This window comes from Dermacentor andersoni, chromosome 9 (genome assembly GCF_023375885.2).
Source record: "Dermacentor andersoni chromosome 9, qqDerAnde1_hic_scaffold, whole genome shotgun sequence".
NCBI lineage: Eukaryota > Metazoa > Arthropoda > Arachnida > Ixodida > Ixodidae > Dermacentor > Dermacentor andersoni.
Genome location: NC_092822.1, coordinates 119,767,732 through 119,787,382, shown reverse-complemented (window position 1 = coordinate 119,787,382; position 19,651 = coordinate 119,767,732). Strand labels below are relative to the sequence as shown.

General features: G+C 43.7%; 1 protein-coding gene across 1 annotated transcript in view; it reads left to right on the top strand.

The window, feature by feature from the left end:
* The window catches only part of LOC129384468 (uncharacterized), a 187,490-nt gene that overhangs the window by 100,145 nt on the left and 67,694 nt on the right, over positions 1-19,651 (top strand). The window lies entirely within an intron of this gene.

Sequence of the window (19,651 nt, the reverse complement as noted above, 5' to 3'; positions counted from 1 at the left end):
TGCCGCACTCCAGGCCTGTTTAGCAATTTTATCAACACACGGATTTTTTTTATTCGGTGTAAAATTGCGCGGCACCGGTATTCGAACCACGGTCCTCTTGCACTCGAGGTGGATGCTCTACCTCTAGGCCACCGCTGCGCTACCCGACTCTGCCGGACTCCAAATTCGTCAGTCAGCGCGCGTTGCCTCTCTCATCGTGTTGCTCGAGTGCTCCCGAAAACTGGTCCTTCACCACTGCCTTGGCGCTCTTTGGCCACACTTGGCCCTTGCGCCAATAAACACTACATTTCATCATCAACTGACCCTTGCGAAGGATTTTCTTCGCGAGCACGGAGCTTTCACCCAATTTCGGGAGCTGTTAACGTTTTCGGACGACTAGGCGCCCAGAATGCAAGATAGTAACACGCGCAAGGCAGCAAGGCGTTTTGCTGACGACATTATGACAGTCCCGCCACGAATTAGTATGTTCATTAGTTTTGAAAGCGACGGTTACCATAAGAGTAGCCGAATCGGTGCTCTTGGCTCGGCCAGTCAGTGTCACCCGCTGCAATATTGAACTGAACCGCAGCATGACTGAGGTTTTTGATACCAAATTAGTGGCGGGTACCAACACATGGTAAAGCTAAAGGCCATTGCTCTCTTTGAAAGCGTGGGGAAGCAATAAGTACCACGCCTGCTGAGCTTTTTGTAGCTATGAAGCGTAACACCGAGGTTGTCATTACAATCAATAGAAATCCTGAGCACTCATCCACACAGAAAGAACGTATGCGCAGTATTATATGCATGTTCAGTGACTGCTTTGCACCCAGGTCGAATTAAAATAGACCCTCATCGCGAAGCACCGTACTAATACGAAACCGACTGAGCACTACGTGCGTCTGCCACAAATCCACTGTCACAAAAGGAGCAAGAGGCGATCTGTTGTCAAGTAAAGCGAATACTCAGCGACGACGTAATTAAGCTCGCAACCAGCCCGTGGGCCTCTGGCACCCTTTGGTTTTTTGTGGATTACCGCAAACAACAAGGTGACGAAAAAAGTTAGCTGCCCTCTTCCCTGCATATATGACTCTTGAGAGCGTCTTCGACAGGTCCGATATGTCTGCTGAATGTATTTATGAAGCGGATACTGGCAGATCGAAGCTGATGAACGGGATGACGAAACGAGTGCGTTAGTAACTCCTGATGGCTTGTACGAATTTATGGTGCAGTCCTCGGGATTAGGCTCAGCTACCATGACCTTTAAAAGGATGATGTGCACCGTGCTGTCATGTCTTAAGTAGGAATCATGTCTTCTCTATTTAGACGAAGTCGTTGTTTTTTCAGACATTTGAGCAACACTTTCAGCAACTTCAGTCCATGTTTCTTGCAATTTCTTCTTAGGCATATCATTAAAATCTGATAAATGTGATTTCAGTAATTAGCAGCGAAAATTCCTCGGCGACGTTGTAAGCCACGATGGTGTTCGGCCAGGCCGAGAAAAAATCATGGCTGTTGCCACATTCCACCACCAGGGGCGCTAAAACTTAAAACTATTCCAAACTTTTCTATTCCAATTCTGCAATCTGCCCATCGCGATTGGTCAAAAACTTTTGTGGACCACCCCCACTTCACCTGTCTGTCACGCGACGTCACGAAAACCGCGATAGCTCCCCTTCTGATATGACGTGTACACACTGATTATGCATAATTTGACCGAACAAAACAAACACAGTTATTTCTGATTCGACATCTTTTTGCCATTAGCCCTCGGCTATTTGTCAAAAGTTTTCGGGCTGCACCCACTTTACCTGCCTGTCACGCGACGTCACAAAACCGCAAAAACTCTCCGCATCAAACTGACGTGTACGCGTTGAAGATTCATTAATATGCCGAACAAAACTGAATGTTCTTCTTAATAGCCGCAGGTTGTCCCGCTCCGAAAGGAATAACAGATGGCTACCGCCAATCGCTCAGGCACTGGCTACTAGCACCTGCTGGAGAGCATGGGTATATTTATTTATTTATTTATTTATTCATTTCCTCAAAGGTCTCTGTTGAGACATTACATGAGGGAGTGGGGAGTTAGTGACAAAGGTAGATACTACAAATTACAAAGGGATATTTTCGATGAGTCGCTTGAATGCAAGTGGGTCGATGATAGTGGCAACTTCGGCAGGCAGGCCATTCCAGTCTCGAGTTGTGCGCAGAAAAAATGATTGCTGGCCTTTTGCGTGGACGTGTGAAGTTTTCGAGCACTTTCGGCACGTTTACGACCTCGTTCTGCCTACTCTTCTTGCCGAGCATCCGTCCTAGCGTCGTTTTTAATTGCATGCCGCCGCGATTTTCGACCAGCTACCGCAACCTAAGCAAGGGAAAGCTGACCAATCGCGAACGCCGGCACCACCCTCTTCATCCTGTTATCGATTTTCAGTGCTGTGACTCGGCCCCATCGAACCCCCTCTCCACTTGAGCGTGTTGCTCGCCTCTTGTGAGCAAATTAGATAAAGCAAACCGCTCAGTCTGGACAATGTTATTCGTTTTTCAAGCATACAAAAGTGTTCTATGAACGAGGAGAGCGTTTTATTGGTCTGTTCAGACAATCATGCGGGTGACCGCCTGATGCTTGCGTCGGCGGTTACGCAAATTTGACGTCAGGAGATTGTAATAAAAACATATTGGAATAGTTTTACGTAATAGGGCCTCAAAGCTGTGAAACCGCTTTGCACCTTAACGCCCACTCGGTAGGTAACAAGCAAGACGATATCGCTCGGCTTCCAAAACAATTTTTGTTTCGAAATTACGGTTTTTATGTTCACTGAAACATGGCATCAATCTCATAGCAAGATCCGAAATGTTTTTTTTTTCTTAACAGACCTAACAAGTGGTAGCGGTGTCGTTATCTTTACTCTGGCATGCAAAAGGTGTCACTTTCTGCTTGATGTTAGTGACGTTGCGGATTAATATGAAGTTCTAACCTTAAAAAATTCAAATCAAATCATTTTGTGGTATACCGCCCCGAAATGGTAACATGAAAAATTTTAAGGATTATTTAAACCAGATTCTAGGATGTGCGTCACTAAATAAACGTTTGTTTTTGTGCAGTGCTGGTTTTAATATTAATATTCTTGACCATAACGCTACTGTACATGATTTCAAGATGAAGATTCTCGCCTGTGGGTTTGTCAACTTAATAGAAACAGCATCACGAGTCACATGCATTACTGCATCGGCACTAGATCTAATAATTACGAATATTGAAACGAGTGGGATCTCTCGTGGTACAATCCCTTCTAATGTGAGCAATCACTATCCGGTGTTTGTCGTCTTTCGGAATGAGCATGCTAAACGAAACAATATGAAAGAGTGTATTACTGTGCAGAGCATAACAGATGCCTCTTTGGGAGCATTTCAGCACGACATTATAAACTTCGACTGGTCCTGTGTACTGCAGAAAACTGATGTCGATACAAATACAAATACCTTTATTTCAACATCAGGGATGTTAGGGGTGCGGCCAAAAAGCATATGACTGGCTTGACAGAGGGGAGCACCCCCGTACATAAAAACCGGCAGCAACAGAACACGGAAGAACAATAAAAAGAAGACTACAGTGCATAGGTAAACATCACATTCAATAAAAATTAGTGAACATCCTCTTGTAATAACAAATAAATGAAGGCGGCAGAATTAACACGAAAAGCTCAGGACCACTAAAGAATGCAAAACGAAGAATAACAATAAGAAAAGAAAAAGGGAGATAGGAGGCGCAAACTTGCAGTAAAAACAAAAAGCAACAAGAAAACCGTATCGTTAGGTCCTCCTGCAGTGCTCATTGCGCCGATTTAGAAGAGTTGGAATTATATGTCGGAGCATTTGACGACCGTAATTAGTACGAAAGGATGGCACATGCCAGACGTCGTTGTTACGTGTTGGGTAGTAATTAGCTTTGGGCCGTAAGTTAGCTGTGTCATCAAAGAATGCGTCATGATTTTTTCGTTTTCTTTCATATCGTTTACTTAGCAATAAATTATATAGGTCGTTAATTGGTGTTACTTTTAATGATTCGAAAAGAGGTTGAGTGTGAGCACTAAACGGGGCCTTCGCAATGATACGAATGACCTTTTTCTGTATTTTCTGTAACCTATATGTATTTGACCATGTTGTTGTACCCCACACCAGATGACAATATGAAAGGTTAGATAAAAATAGTGCATTATAAACTAAAAGTCTAACACTCAGAGGTAGTAGAGGGTGGACTCTCTATAACATGCCTGTGCATTTTGCAAGTTTTTCAACTAGGTTGTCGATGTGCATGTCCCATGAGAGATTACACTGCAGTGCCACACCTAGGCACTTTACTGACTCCGCTATTTCAATGCTTTGAAAACCAAGCTTAGTGTAGGTAAATATTCTAGTGGTTTGTTCTTAGGTCTAAAAAGTACAGCTTTAGTTTTTGTAGGGTTAATTTTCAATAAAGATCCAGTACTCCATTCGACCAATTTGCGCAGAGTTTCATTAGCGTTTAATGCCAAGTCATTAAGTGTTCTAGCCCTAAAAATATGCTGACATCATCTGCATACATTATACATTTAGCGCTGTTGTCAATGTTCACAATGTCGTTAATATAGATGTTAAAGAGTGTAGGTCCAAGAATACTGCCTTGCGGCACTCCAGAATGAATGGATCTAAAGGGCGATGAAGAATTGTTAATTACAACCCGTTGCTGGCAGTGCTCTAAATATGTTATTAAAAGCTGAAGGAATGTGCCGCGAAATCCAAAGTGCTCAAGTTTAAGGAATAATAGTTCGTGATTTATGGAGTCGAATGCTTTGGAAAAATCCACGAAAACCCAGAGAGTTAGTTATTTTTCTTCAAATGACTCTAATATAATTTCCTTCATGGTTAATAATGCTGTTTCTCTTGATTGTCCTGCGACAAAACCAAACTGGGAAGCTGATATGACTTTGTGTTTGTTAATGAAGCTTGTAATGCGCACTAGTAAAAGCTTTTCAGAACATTTCGAAAAAACTGGCAAGATCGATATAGGTCGGTAGTTTGAGAAATTATTTTCGTCTCCTCCTTTAAAAATTACGGTAATCTTGGCAACCTGTAGCTTTTTCGGGAAAGTTCCTGAGGAAAATGCCAAGTTTATTATGTATTTTAATATCGGTGCAAGTATGTGCGATGTGTACTTCGCCGGCAATATTTGGAGGTCGTCAATGTCTTTACTTTTACTATTTTTCAGCGACTGTAGGACAGACAGAACTTCGTTAGCTGTAATAGGGGTTAAAAACGCGGTTTCGCTAACCTTTTGACTCATGCTGTTGAGGTATTGGTTGGGCTGCGTGCCGTCTGCAACGGACACGAAGAAATTATTGAAAGCATCTGCTAGTTGAGAACCGGACAAGTGAGTGCCATGTGTGAATATTTCTTCTACTACAGTCTTCTCTTTTAAGTTTAGCAAATTATTGAGCCTCCCCCAAACAATATCGGAGTGCTTTATTACTTCGTCGTTAAATTGGTTACTCATATAGTTTCTTTTGGCTTGCCGATTAATACTGTTAGCTTTATTTCTCGCAGCCTTAAACTTCTTCAAATCGTCAATATCTTTTGTTTTTAGAAAGCGCTTAAAAAGTATGTTTTTAATTCGTACAGCCTTTAGGCATTCCTTAGTTATCCACGGCTTACACGCCTTCGAAGCTCGCACTCTTGTTTTGTATGGAAAAGACTCACAATACAGCTGTTTGTAGGTGGAAATAAAAGTGCCATAAGTTTTATCAACATTGGTTTCCTCATAGACGCTGCTCCAGTTTACTTGCGACAGTTTATCATAATACGTCTGTAAAGTAGTCTGGTTTATGTCTTGAACACGCATAGCAAACTTTGTTGCAGGTTTGTTAGGGGGAACTGTGAGATTTGTAATTAAATAAATTGGTAGGCGATCACTAATATCAGCTCCCAGTGCACCGGATAATGACAATTCATCACATGCATTAGTAATGAAGGTGTCTAGTAACGTTGATATTTCGGGCGTAATGCGTGTTGGTTGATTTATGATATTGAAAAATGCGTTTGTCTCTTGTATAGTATAGAACTTTGTTGAAGTGCTGACTTTTCAAGCAAGTTTATGTTCAAGTCCCCGCCTAATATGAGTGTGTATTTATGATCATTTACCCAGCTGAAGTACTCGTCCATAAAATGGAGAAATTTGTTACTGCTTCCCCTGGGTGGGCGGTAGGTGACAGTAAAAAGCGAGGAATCAGATTTCAGGGTAAGCACCTCGTAGTCGTCGGTTACAACACAAAAACTGTCAAGTAATTCGCATTTTAAAAACGTTTTCGACAGCATCGCAACTCCCCCACCTCTCTTAGAGCTCCGGTTAAGGAAAAATGTGGAGTATTCAGGCAGATTAAGAACAGCAGAGTGGCTTTCGTACCATGTCTCAGAGATCATGACAACGTCAAACATAAAGCTAAAGCTGGAAAGAAAGGCCCATATATCATCGCTTTTGTTTCGCGCTGATTGCAGAAACGAAATATTACCCCTTTTTGTTTGATAACGTGTGCTCAGCTCGTGAGGTGTCAAGAAATCATAACTTGAAGCGTTCATTGATGCCATGATCTCGGAGAAGCGGTATGTTGCAGTCTATTAACGATGGCCATACGAAGAAGCCAAAAGAGTTTAAAGAACGAAGCTTTGAAAAAGAAATGCCAATGTAAACTGCAATGGGCATACTTATAGCATGGCACAGAAACAATTTTTTATCACGTCTGTGTACAAGTTGTACACTTTACAGAACACGGCATAAAAGTCAGTAAATGTTAAATCTACGTCGAGGAAGAAGGCACTACAGACGGTCTTAGTACAGCCATCACACAGGTATTTACAAACCTCATTATTGGTTAGTTTAGTGTCACTGGCAGAAGCAAGGGTTAAGATCAAGAAGCAGTAAACAGCTGTTTTAAATGTCAAAGTGTCAAAATATTTATACCGAAGAACACAAACAAGAGGAGTCATATGCAAATGTCTCCAGTGTTATACTTGTCAAGTAACATTCTATTTTGGTGGTCCATGTGCTGATAAGAAAAACACTTAAGCGACCTTCGCCAGGTCATCCTCACAGGTAACATGCAGGATTTAAGAGTTCTCACTTTTGTGCATTAAAATCTTGGCCGCCGTTCCTGCGACCCGGTCGACGGAGTGGAAAGGGGGGGTAAGCGTTATAGTGCCCTGGTCGTTCGAACGCTTAGGGCCCGAAAGCGTTAGGTTCACCCAAATAGACGCTAAATAATGGTTTGGCTTGGCTCCGTATATTATTTTTAAATAGGTGGCGCTAAAGCGATGAACGCGACGAGAGCCCTGAATCGGTGCTTCCGTTCTGCCCGTGCGGTATGGTGCGGTCGTCGCTTGTGTCCGTGGCTGTGGAGAAGTGATTTTAGCTGTTTGATGTCGTTAAATGTGAGAGCTTGTGGCGAAGTCATTGAGTATGGCCGTAGTAGTTCTGCCCATGTAGTGTTTTGCGGACTTCACCTGTGCCTGTGACTGATCGTGTTGCCCAATAGCTTTGTGGAAAGCGACGTGGTTTGTGTGGATGTCATCGCAGCGTTTGCCAGCTCCTGGGTGGCCCCTGTGCCAGTTGTTGATGGCGTTGCGCAGTAGCTTTGTGGAAGTTGATGTACCTTGTGTGGATTTCGTTGGCGCTTATGACTGCCTTAATTATAGGTGGTCACGCTGCCTTTTGAAGCGCGTCCGAGCGCGAGAAACTTCACCGAATTTTTTGTAAACAACGTGGACGTCTCGAAATGTTAGCTAGAAATCAACCAGCAGCAACCAAGTCTGTATTTTGTGGCTTTTCGAGCTTATGCTCATGCGAGCAGCAGAAGGACAAAAGATCCGTTACATAATGTCAGTTCCATAAAATCAGCTTTGCCGCAATGCAGTCATGTTATGCGGTGAAGCATACGTAATGTATTGCGGTAAAGTGTATGAAAAAGTAGGCAGGGACCACTGCGTTACTGGGGCGATTTTCTTGTATTATGATTATGGCCGTGCGCAAACAAGGAAGAATCACAGTCGACGCGTATGGCAGAAACCTTGCCAATGCTTTAATTGGAAAAAAAAAAGAAAACGAATTGGAGTGGGTGATGCCAAAAACAAAGCCTTGACTTTTGTATTATCAAAGCAGTTCCGAGAATAGTCAATCATATTCCAAGCTCCTGCATTATTTATGATTGTTTAAAGTATATGCATATATTGTGCACCAGCCTTAGCACCAATTCTAATGTACTTTAATAATGTAAGTTTAATAACACGTGGCAAATTATAATTTGTGCTGTATGGTGTTGTGCTGTTTATAAGCTGCTGCTTTCATGTGGTAATGTGTACATTGGCTGGAAGAGTTGATGCATCCTCCTTATAGAACTCATTGAAAGGTGAACCACCTGTCAAGCCATCATTGTTCTTGCGGTTGTACACCAGATTTCACAAACATGGGGATAGTTATACAGAAAGAGTAGCTGAGGCTTAACATATCCACATGCATGCACAGGAGTGCGGGAGTCGACCATCTATCTCTCTAACTCAGGTTGAATGTGCGTACTTGAGTAACATGTAACACTTGTTGGGTGTCAGGTTTCTTTTATTGTTAGCCTTGTTTGTGTTCTTTCTCCCATCTGTAGGTTTTAGTGTGTGTGGCTGTGTATGTATATAATTGCTTCCAGAGTGGCTTTCGTGTTGCTAATAAATTTAGAGAAGGCAGCGTTCTTCATTTTGTGCATCAGACAGCAAGCGAGCATGTTTCAAAGGATGTTGGATTTTGTTGCCATAAGCAACAAAAAGGCATAAGCATATAGACTGCTTGCTAGAGGTACTCTTTATAGCATTAAGGATATTATCATGCTGATAACTCTGTGCACAATAACTAGAAAGATCACATCATGTCTGTCTTCTTGCCACCATGAAATCTTGTCAGATGCATAACACGGGACATACACGACAGATCTTGGCCAGCCATTCTCATTTGTGTTCTCGACCTCCTACCAATGAGCAGACTGGTCCAAGAGACAAAACATGCACCTTTTATCTGATTAAATGTAGTGCATGTTGCACAAAATTAGGTATCAGGTGTTATTGTTGACACGGATACATATCTGTGAGCCTCATAAACTAATGTCAAAAGAAAGAGAGTAATACCCATGAAATGCACTCTTGGTAGGATGGCAGGACCATTCTCTTGCAGAGTTAAATAACAACCATGCAGCAGTATCATGATATCAAGCTGAACAATAATTCACTCCAAGAATAGGTTTCGTCATGCAACATTGCACTGATAGTCTTGAAATACAATACCCATTGCTAACAGAAGGCCTTCCAAATTATGCATGACAGGAGGGCATATTTTAGGAAGCAAGAATGAAAACGGAGCCGGTTAACTATGAAAGTTGTGAATGCAACTCTGCAGAAGTTAGAAAAATGAACCAAATGGAATAGTTTAAAAGTAAGTGGTTTAGAGACAAAAGGCCGTTATATTCCATGCCAGAAAAGCAAGCATAGGTTGAAATGCTTTCCATATACATACCTTCAAAGTGCATGTACAGGGTCTGTCCTGAGAGTAGTGTCAGTAAGGTGATTAAAAATCATTTATTGAATTTGTTGTTACAAAAAGTTAAAAAATCTTCAAAATACTCTCCTTTTGCGTCAATACATCGGCTCCAGCGAGACTTGCAGCTCTCGAATGCGTTGCGGTAGTCCTCCTCCAGAATGGCCTTTAATGCTGTGGTGCTAGCTGCTTTGATCACGTCCGCTGTCCCAAAATGATTGCCTTTCAGGGGTGTTTTGAGGCATGGAAACAGAAAAAAGTCGGGGGGGAGCCAAGCCCGGGCTGTACGGGGGCTGGGGGATCGTTGGCACCCCTGCTTTAACCAGGTAGTCGGTGACGATGAAGGCACTGTGGGCCAGCACATTATCGTGGTGCAACTTCCAGTTGTGTGCAATGTCCGGCCGGATGTGTTGAACCCTGCGTTTCAGTCTTTCGAGGACATCCACATAAAATTTGGAGTTCACAGTGGTTCCAGGTTCTTCAAACTCATGATGAACCAGTCTGTGGATGTAAAAAAAAACGATGAGCATGATCTTGATCTTTGATTTGCTCATCCTGGCTTTCTTCTGGGGAGGGGACGAGTGTGTGTGCCACTCAGATGACTGCCTTTTGGTCTCCAGGTCATATTCAAATACCCAAGTCTCGTCTTCTGTAATGACGTTGTCCAAAAATTTTCGCTCACGTTTGCACATGTTGAGATTTTCTTGGCACGTTTCAACACGGCGTGACTTTTCGTTTTCAGTTAGCACTTTTGGAACCATTTTTGTGCACGCCTTCTGCATGCCAATATCGTTTGTAACAATTTCATGAACTTGAGTTTTCGGAACGTTTGACATGTCGGCCATTAAACGAACACTTAATCCTTGGTCTGAGTTCAACAATTCCCTCGCTCGTGTCACATTGTCAGTCGTAGTGGTCGTGGATGGCCATCCAGCGCAGTTCTTGTCGTCGCCCTCTTCCCGGCCTTCCAAAAGGCCTTGTGCCACCGGAACACTTGCCGATCTGACAGGGCATGTTCTTTATAAGCAGTCTTGAGCATAGTAACGGTTTCCGCAGCGGTAATGCCAAGTTTCACACAAAACTTGATCGCAAATCTTTGTTTTAATGAGTGTTGCATATTCACTTGCACAAGAATAAAAAACAGCTCTCACGGACAGGCCCGTCCAACACTCTCCGATGTTCGGAGCACAGTGAGTGACGGACCGCTGCTTAGCTGGATTCTGTCACTACTAGTTTCAACCAGTTAGACCGCTCTGACATACAGTCACATCACAATAAATTTACTGACATTACTTTCAGGACAGACCCTGTATGTGGTGATAGACAAGCTTTTTAGATATGGGAACCTAGATGGAGGTGAGGGACATGTACAGTAAAAACAAGATGTATAAGGTCAAAAATTAATTCTTTTAGTCAGAAATTGGTCAGTGGTGTCTGGCTTCTCTTGTTCCCTGGCCCTGGATGGTGAATACAAAGTATATACACAAAGTATATAGCCGCGCTCAGCCGCGTCTCGGCCAGTCATGGCCGAGACGCGCGCCAACTTACCCCCCCCCCCACTCCGCCCCCTCGCGCGCGCTTGATCGCGTTACCGCGAGCTCGCTTTCCTTCCCCACTTTGCCATTGCTCGCGTGGGAAGGCCGCACTTATGAAGCCACCATCTTTCTTGTCTCACCCTCGCACACTTTCACTCGCACCTAAAGCACAAGTGCGCGGGGCGCGATAGGATCTGATCGCACTTGGATTTAATTTATACGGAACATGATGCGGCTCCAAGCTGTTGTTGTTGTCGCGCTGCACGCAGTTTGAGAGGTGCGTTTGCAAGGAGCCGCTTGTAATTCAGTCATTTGACTATCTGCGTCCGCGGAAGTTACCATTGATTGTCTCAATTGGCACTCCTCTGCGGCAGAAGCGAAATTTCGTTATATTGAAATTGCACACAAACACACTTCTTTATATTGAGGCTCTAAATGCATGGTGTTCTATGGAGAAGAGGTTATGAAAAGTTAAATTCTTCGTTATATCGAGAATTTCGTTATACTGAGGTTTACCTGTATAGAGATTTGAATTTATATACCTTGTTGTGCAGCTCCTTGGGTCATGGTTTCTATGACTATGACTCATATGACTCTGTATCTGTTGCGTAGGAAACCTCTCTCACCCCGTTTCCCTACGGTTCTCCTTTTGGAGGAGGCCCCCTTTTGATGCTATCCTTGTTCCACTCTTGGCCCACATCATTTCATAATCGAGGCATCTAAGGCCACAGTTCCTTATGCTATGCAGCTCTGACATCATGCGTACCATACAGAATTGTACATGAGCCTGAGCCCATGCATAACCATTCTTCTGATCAAATGTTAATTTTTAGACTGACGTCCTTTCCTCTTGCATGACAGTTATCTCTGCTGTATTGTTGCTGCTCTCTCATGTACGTATACCAATAAATTATCTTAGTCAATTTCTTCTTGAACATTGAGTCCAATCTTTGCCAACTTAAGTATGTGTTGAATGTTAATTTTTTAAGACCTGTCTTCACAATCTGCCTCCACCTCATCCATTTTAGCATCCTCAATTCAGTCACTTCTCCATCCTGACTTCTAGGTGACTTTATTAAACTTGTTTAGGTTCCATACAGTATTGCTGGTCATGTATTGTCTTATAAGTTTATTAGACAGTAAAAATATTCAACTTGACTGGAACCTGTGTAACATCAATATCATAATGCATCTTTTCAGTTTTTCCAAACTATGCCAATTCTGCTGATTCTGGGGGCTGTCCAAATTTTCCATGTTGGTGTTTTCAGTTATCATTGAACCAAGGTATCCGTCTTCTCTATGGTTTACCCTCAAGGCTTCCCTTTCATCTATCTGAGAAATTGGCATGCGGCTACCAGATGTGGGCAGCTTGCCTCACAACACATGCACATGCTCAGCTACTTTCGCCAACCTTTGTGCTAGATTTCAATCAGCATGAGTGAAGCAGTGAGAATGGGGAATTATGAAATTAAGGCAGAGGTTCGAGCATTAAGGGAAGTCATACTTATGAGGTGAGTACATGTGAAGAAAAGTATTCAGAAATGTTGGGAATTTGCAGTTTCCTGTTTATTGGTCTATTAAACTCTCCCTAGCTGCAGCAGCAGCAAACGACTTTATTGGGGTCCTGAGGAGCTAAGCGGGGGCCTGTAGGTCCCTACCCAGCCGTTGGCTAGCCCCATGTCGGAACAGAGAGGCCATGCCTCTCCGCTCGTTCACGGGCCCTCTGGACAGCCAGGAGCTGGACGTCCTACCTCGGGTCTGTAATGGCCTTCGTCCAGTCTTCTTCTGTATTAAAATCCTGTAACACAGGGCACTGCCAGAGCATGTGATTTAATGAGCTAAATTCAGTGCCACAATCTGGGCAGAGTGGATCGATGTCCGGGTGGAGGATGTTCAAAAAGCCCCTAGAGGGGTAGGACCCTGTCTGGAGCATGCGAAGCGTGCTAGCTTGTGGCCTGTTGAGTTTATGATGGGGGAAAGAAAAACTCCGCCTATTCCCTCTGTAATGAGAGGTGATTTCATGAAAAGTAACCAGTGGATCACTGTGGACGAGCTCTCCCGAACTCTCCCGAGACACCATCCCGTCGCGGCATACAAAACCTCGCGCACGGTCGTGGGCTATCTCATTGGGGTTCAGGTGACCCGGTAATACATCTGGTCCCATGTGAGCTGGGAACCAGACTATGTGGTGAACAATGTCAGAGGGGTGTTTGCCGTTTAGAATCCTGGCTGCTTCTTTGGCTATCAATCCCGATGCGAACGCTCTAACAGCTGCTCGGGAGTCCGTGTACACCGTAGTGCGTTTTGAGTCCAGTAATCCGAGAGCTATAGCAGCCTGTTCTGCAACATCGACCGAGGAGGTTTTCAGCGAGGCTGCCGAGAGGAGTTCTCCCCTGTCATCGACTACGGCTACGGAGAACCTGTTGGCACTGGCGTGTCGCGCCGCGTCAACAAAGATCTCTGTTCCGGATATGTTCTTTAGGAAAGCTCTAGCCATCGCTAACCTTCGACCTTTATTGTGTTGGGGGTGGACATTTCTTGGAAAAGGGTCTACAATAAAGGAGTTCCTTGTCTGAATATCAAGTTGCGTGATATTTCCCTGATTGAAGCTAGGACGGAGGCCTGCCGCATCCAGAAGTCTTCTGCCTGCTTTGGAGTTTGATAATCTAATAATTTGTGCTGATCTTTGTGCCTCTATTAATTCCGAAGTTGTGTTGTGTACTCCCAATGTCATGAGTTTCTCTGTGCTAGCCGTGATTGGCACGCCGATCACCCTTTTGATACTTTTGCGCATAAGCGTGTCTAATTTATCCATTTCTGTTTTCGTCCAATTGAGGGCCGCGACTATGTAAATGACATGGCTGATCAGGAAAGCATGGTGAGCCCTAAGGAGTATATCCTCGCCTATGCCACCTTTCTTGTTGGACACTCTCATAATTAATCTAATAATGTTTTCAGTTTTCGTGGTGAGTTGGGCTATAGTCTTAGCGTTGCATCCCTTTGAGTTTATTGAAAGCCCTAGTATTTTGATAGAGTCGACTCTCGGGATGGTGTGCCCATCTCTGGTACGAACGCTAATGGGCACCTGATCGAGTGGGGTGAGTCCCCTAGCACCTCGTCTAGCCTGTCTGTACAGCAGGAGTTCCGACTTTCCAGGCGAGAGTGCCAGTCCCGTACCTTTCAAGAAAGACTCTGTAACATCCAGAGCCTCCTGTAGAGCTTGTTCGACCGTAGCCTCCGATCCTCCAGGACACCAGATTGTAATATCGTCAGCATATAATGCATGACCTACGTAAGGAATTGCTGCAAGGCTTTCCGACAACTTGCGCATTGCTATATTAAACAGAGGGGGTGAGATAACTGCCCCTTGGGGAGTACCCCTGTTTCCGAGTGTGAAATATTCCGAGACTGATTGCCTCAACTTTATCGCCGCCGTCCTGCTCTCGAGAAAGGATGCAACGAAGGAGAAGGATTTAACTCCTAAGTTCAAGGCCGATATCTCCTGAAGGATATAGTCATGTGCAATTGTATCGAATGCCTTGGATAGATCCAGTGCGAGGACCCCTTTTACATCTTTGCTTTGAGAGTCGATTATCTGTGTTTTGAGCAGGAGCATGACATCCTGCGTTGAAAGCAAGGGCCTGAAATCAACCATATTGTACGGGAATAGTTCGTTGCGCTCAATATGTCTCGATATCCTGTTATGCACTGCATGTACCGCTACTTTGCTAATGCAAGAAGTAAGGGAGATAGGACGGAGGTTCTCCAAGCTGGGTGATTTACCTGGCTTGGGGATTAAGACCACTGTGGCCTTCTTCCAACTCTCTGGTACAACGCCCTCCTCCCATACCTCATTTATCTCCTTCACTAAAGCTTGAATTGCTTTGTCGTCCAAATTTCTTAAGAGCCGGTTAGTAACTCTGTCGGGGCCTGGGGCAGATCTTCCGTTTAAATTGTGCAGCACTTCCCTGATCTCAGCTTCCGAGAAGGGGACGTCCAGCTCTGGGGCAGGCGCGCCCTCATACTGAGGGAGGGGAGAACCTGGGCTTTGGCCAATTGGAAGGTATTTGTTCGCTAGTTTCCGAAATATGGAGGCCTCTGAGATGCCTTCCATTTTTTCCTTATTAATTAATCGGCTATGACTAGTCTCTGATTACATTTGGATTGCCCATCGTCTAAGAGATGTTTAAAGAGGGTCCATTTGCCTCCTTTGCGCATTTTTCCATCCGCTGCCGAGCAGGCGTCTCTCCATTGCTGTTTATTAAGTTCGGAGCAATGCTCCTCAATGAGTTTATTGAGCTCCGCGATCTTTTTCCGTAGCCTGCGATTGAGTCTTTGTGTCTTCCATCTCTCGAGGAGAGAGCGCTTGGCTTCCAGGAGATGCGCTAACCTTGCGTCCATCCCTGGGGCATCAAAATCCGTAACTATTTCCTTGGTGGCCTTCTCGACATCCATTTGTATCTGTACAAGCAGTTCACTGAACGTGTCGTATACTGCCTCATCTTCACCTCTTATTTTCCTAAAGAGGTCCCAGTCTGTGTATTTATAGGTTTTGGGAGGAGCTGCTATTATTTCCATCCTGAGTTCTGTTATGTAGTGGTCGCTCCCCAAGTTCTCCTGTAAGTTGGACCACGTGGCCACAGCATTTCTAGTGAAGCTGAGATCAGGGGTCGTGTCTCTGGCGACCGAGTTTCCCAGCCTCGTGGGGAAACGTGGGTCCGAGACCAGCGTCAGGTTTAGGTCTGTACTCGCTGCAACTAGGTTGGCTCCTTTCTTTGTTCGTGTTACATAACCCCAGGCCGGGTGGGGAGCGTTGAAATCTCCTGCGACTATTAAGGGCTGTGATTTCGCAGCGGTTGCGACCCCATTTAGTAGTGACCGGAGATTATGCTTATGAGCGGAAGGAGAGCTGCACAAGTTGAGAATGAAAATGTTTCGTCGAATTTTTCCGTGGGGGATGATTTCAATTAACTGTGCCTCGAGACCGGATTTCTTATCCGAGTTACAAATTTTGACTTCGTGCTCCTGAAAAGAGGTGTCTTTCCTGACGAATGTGGCGATACCTCTGCCATTTTCTCCTTTTTGGCTAACCGAACGGTAGCCCGATAAATTTACCTTCTCACTAAGTGTTTCTTGCAAGAGCAGGACGTGCGGCATTATCGCTTGTGCTTTGATGAGCTGCAATAGAGCAGCCTTGCGCCTTAAGAAGCTGGCGCAATTCCACTGCCAGATAATTAGGTTTCCGGTTTGTCCCGCCATTTTGATTTCTATTGAACTAGCAGAGCCTGCAGGGGAGTCGTGTTATCGGGATCCTGCTGTACTTTCTTAGCTTTTGCAGTGGTGTCAGTGGAGATGCTTTTGATTTTGCTAGCGTCTATCATTTTCATTTTAGACTCGAGGATGCCAACTCTACGTGTTAGGTGAGAGATGTTACTGTCCATATGCTCGACAGTGCTAGATTGAATAGCTAAGGCCTCTCTCATCTGCGTGAGCGATTCCTCAATTACCCTCAAAGACGCGAGTATGTTTGGCTCTGGCTTAGGGTCCTGAGCGGGGGACTCGTCAGTTTGCATTGGCTCTCTTTCCGTGGTCGCGGGGGGGGGAAATAGCTTTGCGCTTATTCGACCCTTCTGCTTGAACTGGGATGGGTAAGGCTACTTCGCGGGGTTCACGCGAGTTACGGAAGAGCTCGAACTCAGCCCTCAGCGTTCGTAGTGCCTCTTTTAGCTCTGCATTTTCCTTCTTAAGCATTAAAATCTCAGATTGCTCTCTTTTATGCTCCGGCGAGATGCCCTGTGTTACCTTTTTGCCGCTTGAGATGTTCACCCTGGCCTTGTCTGCCCAGGACATTGGTTCCTGGATTCGGACCCTGGAACCCGATCGTCCTCTCGAACGGGAGCGTCCGCTGCTATTGTCGCGCCCTCTGGAGCGAGAGCGCGATCTGCTGGATCGCCCTCTGGCTATTTCGGTTATTTCATCATGTGTTGCAATTTTTAGTTGCAATATGTTTTTCTTAAGTGCTGCCACACTTACTACTAGAAGTTTGAGAACCTATATTTCTTATTCACTTGGTTCATTCATACCTACAAGCAGCAGTCTTTTCACTTTACATCAGCTATTGAATGCAATGCCCAGATATGTTCTCAGTCTACTTCAGTGGGAGTCACTAACACAGTGAATGATCATGAAGCATGTGTGTTCTTAGAAAGTGCCTTCACGTGATGCAGCTGTAAGTTAAGGTAGGGGATGCTTTGGAAAGCATGTTATGTGGCTTACATGATAATTATTTTATGCCAGAAAGCACACAAATATTCGTGTTTATTTCTGGTGTTCTTCTTCCTTAATTACCTTCTTGATTCAGCGCACATATATGAAGCAAGAGATCCTGGCTTGTTCTTTCTTTACATTAGCAAATTACATTAATCATATAATAGCACACTTTACATAATTGAGCACACTAAAAGTCACTTGGCGAGCAAAACATGTACTTGTCTTTTTGAATATCCCAGCTTAATGTTTTAGTGTGTGCAGTTTGGACGTGATTCTTCAGAAGCACTACATCTGCTTCAAGTATATGAGGTTAAAAAAAGGTTTGCTTAAAAATAATCCTAATCTTCCTTGATAGCTGTCCTTTTTTTACTAGACAATATAAGCATGGTGCTTAATTCCAAGATAAATATGCCAGCTGTAACTGTATGCATCAGTGTTTGACTATTCGTTACCTACTATTCCTATTATAAAAATGTATTTGCCAACCTCCAATTATTTGCATTGAACTAGTGAAGAGTTTGATGGCAGCCTGTCTGGTTTGGTCGAAAGAGGCACGGTAAGTAGTTTAAAATTAGATGCCAACCATAAAAATGAAAAATAAGAACTGGTTCAACTGGAGCTTTGTTCACAATCTTTTTGAACAAGGCTTTCAAGTGGGAGCCGAAACACCTATCTTGTATGCCCAATCTTCATTTGCTTATTATTATTATTTGAATTCATCTAGCCCTAAAGAGGTGGCAATTTATTTCGAATACTACTCCTTGCATTTTGTTTCCATTGCTGAGTTGTTGTTTTTTAAAGTAACTTCATGCACCACACAAGTACAACTCAAACATTTTCATTCTTTCAAGGACGTCACAACTAGTGGAAGGTATTCTGCACTAACATAATTATTTTGAGATTTCCAGTAAATATGTAGTCCTCATAAAAAGTATCTAAATAATTTTGGCCTAAGCGGTTATACATTAACCATGTAGGCTTCATCAACTTCTGATATCACTTGGTCTTGGCAAACTTCTGAGCTGACAAGTTTGAGCATGCAGTCACTTCCCTCCATATTTGTTTCGATGAAGGCTTGCCCTTTGGTGCTACTCTGGATCCACCCCCGTTTCCTGTGATTACCACTACGGGCTTCAAGGCACACACCCTCAGGAAAACTTTTCATGCACAAACCTGGTTCTTTCACACTTTTACTAAGACAGACATTGAAAGCAAGGGTGGCATAGCAGGCATGTTGGTTACAGAAGTACTTTATTAAATAGCTTTGTAAGTATTCATCTAGTGGATATGTCCATATCCTCTTCTGCTGAAGTGCAAAGTAGCTGGGGGAGCATGTCTCCTTCTCATGCATACGCCAGCCCAGCCAATCAGAACTTCAGGAGCGGATGAAATGGACATTTCCACTAGGTGGACACAGAATACATCCCCTGTTCTCTGTCCTATCTTTCCACCCTTCTCCATGTATTTTACTCAGTAAACTACTGGTTCAGCATGTTGGTCACCTTAATCAATCTTCCAGTAGCTCAGCACTTAAAAGGTATACAATACAAATAAGGCACTGTAAACCCAAGCAGTTAGGCTGGCGATTGCTGCTGTTATGCACCATACAGGCTGAAGCAATGGCTTCACCGTAGCTTTCTAAGTTAACTTTACTGAACTTTGAATTTAGAGAAAACAGAATATAAAAACAGACTAGCATTTTTTTATGTGCTTCACCACTCTGCTTTTTTGTGTTACTAAAATAAGTATATTGAACCTAAATGAAGTAAAAAGACAAGGAAATTGTGTCACTAATTTCATTTCACTGTCTTTTTAAAAGTATAGCAAGATTTTTTAATTGCATTATGAGTTGTTACTTATGTTTCGATCTTAATGTTCATTTCTCATGCTCCAAATAAGGCTACAACTGTTCCCTCATCCACAGCCATCAAGGCCTTATGGCAACATTGGAAGCTCTCTGAACTGAGTAAATGCTATGCATTGCATAATTTCTTAATACATTTCCATGGCTGCCTTAAACCTCTATAGTTTCTCATTAAAGCCAGTATCTCTCTTGTGGCCACCTTTAAAGACCTTGTAGTAATGTATGCCTAACAAGAAAGATGGGTGCTTTGTAGCGCTAGTATGCTCTAAGTAAATCATTTTATGCAAAAATTGCTGACATAATTGTCTGACAAATACTGCATCATGTTTGCTATTTTGCCTTCTGTTTCAATTTCACTGCATCTATACATTTTACCAGTGCACGAGTAGGGTTCAAGGCTGCTCT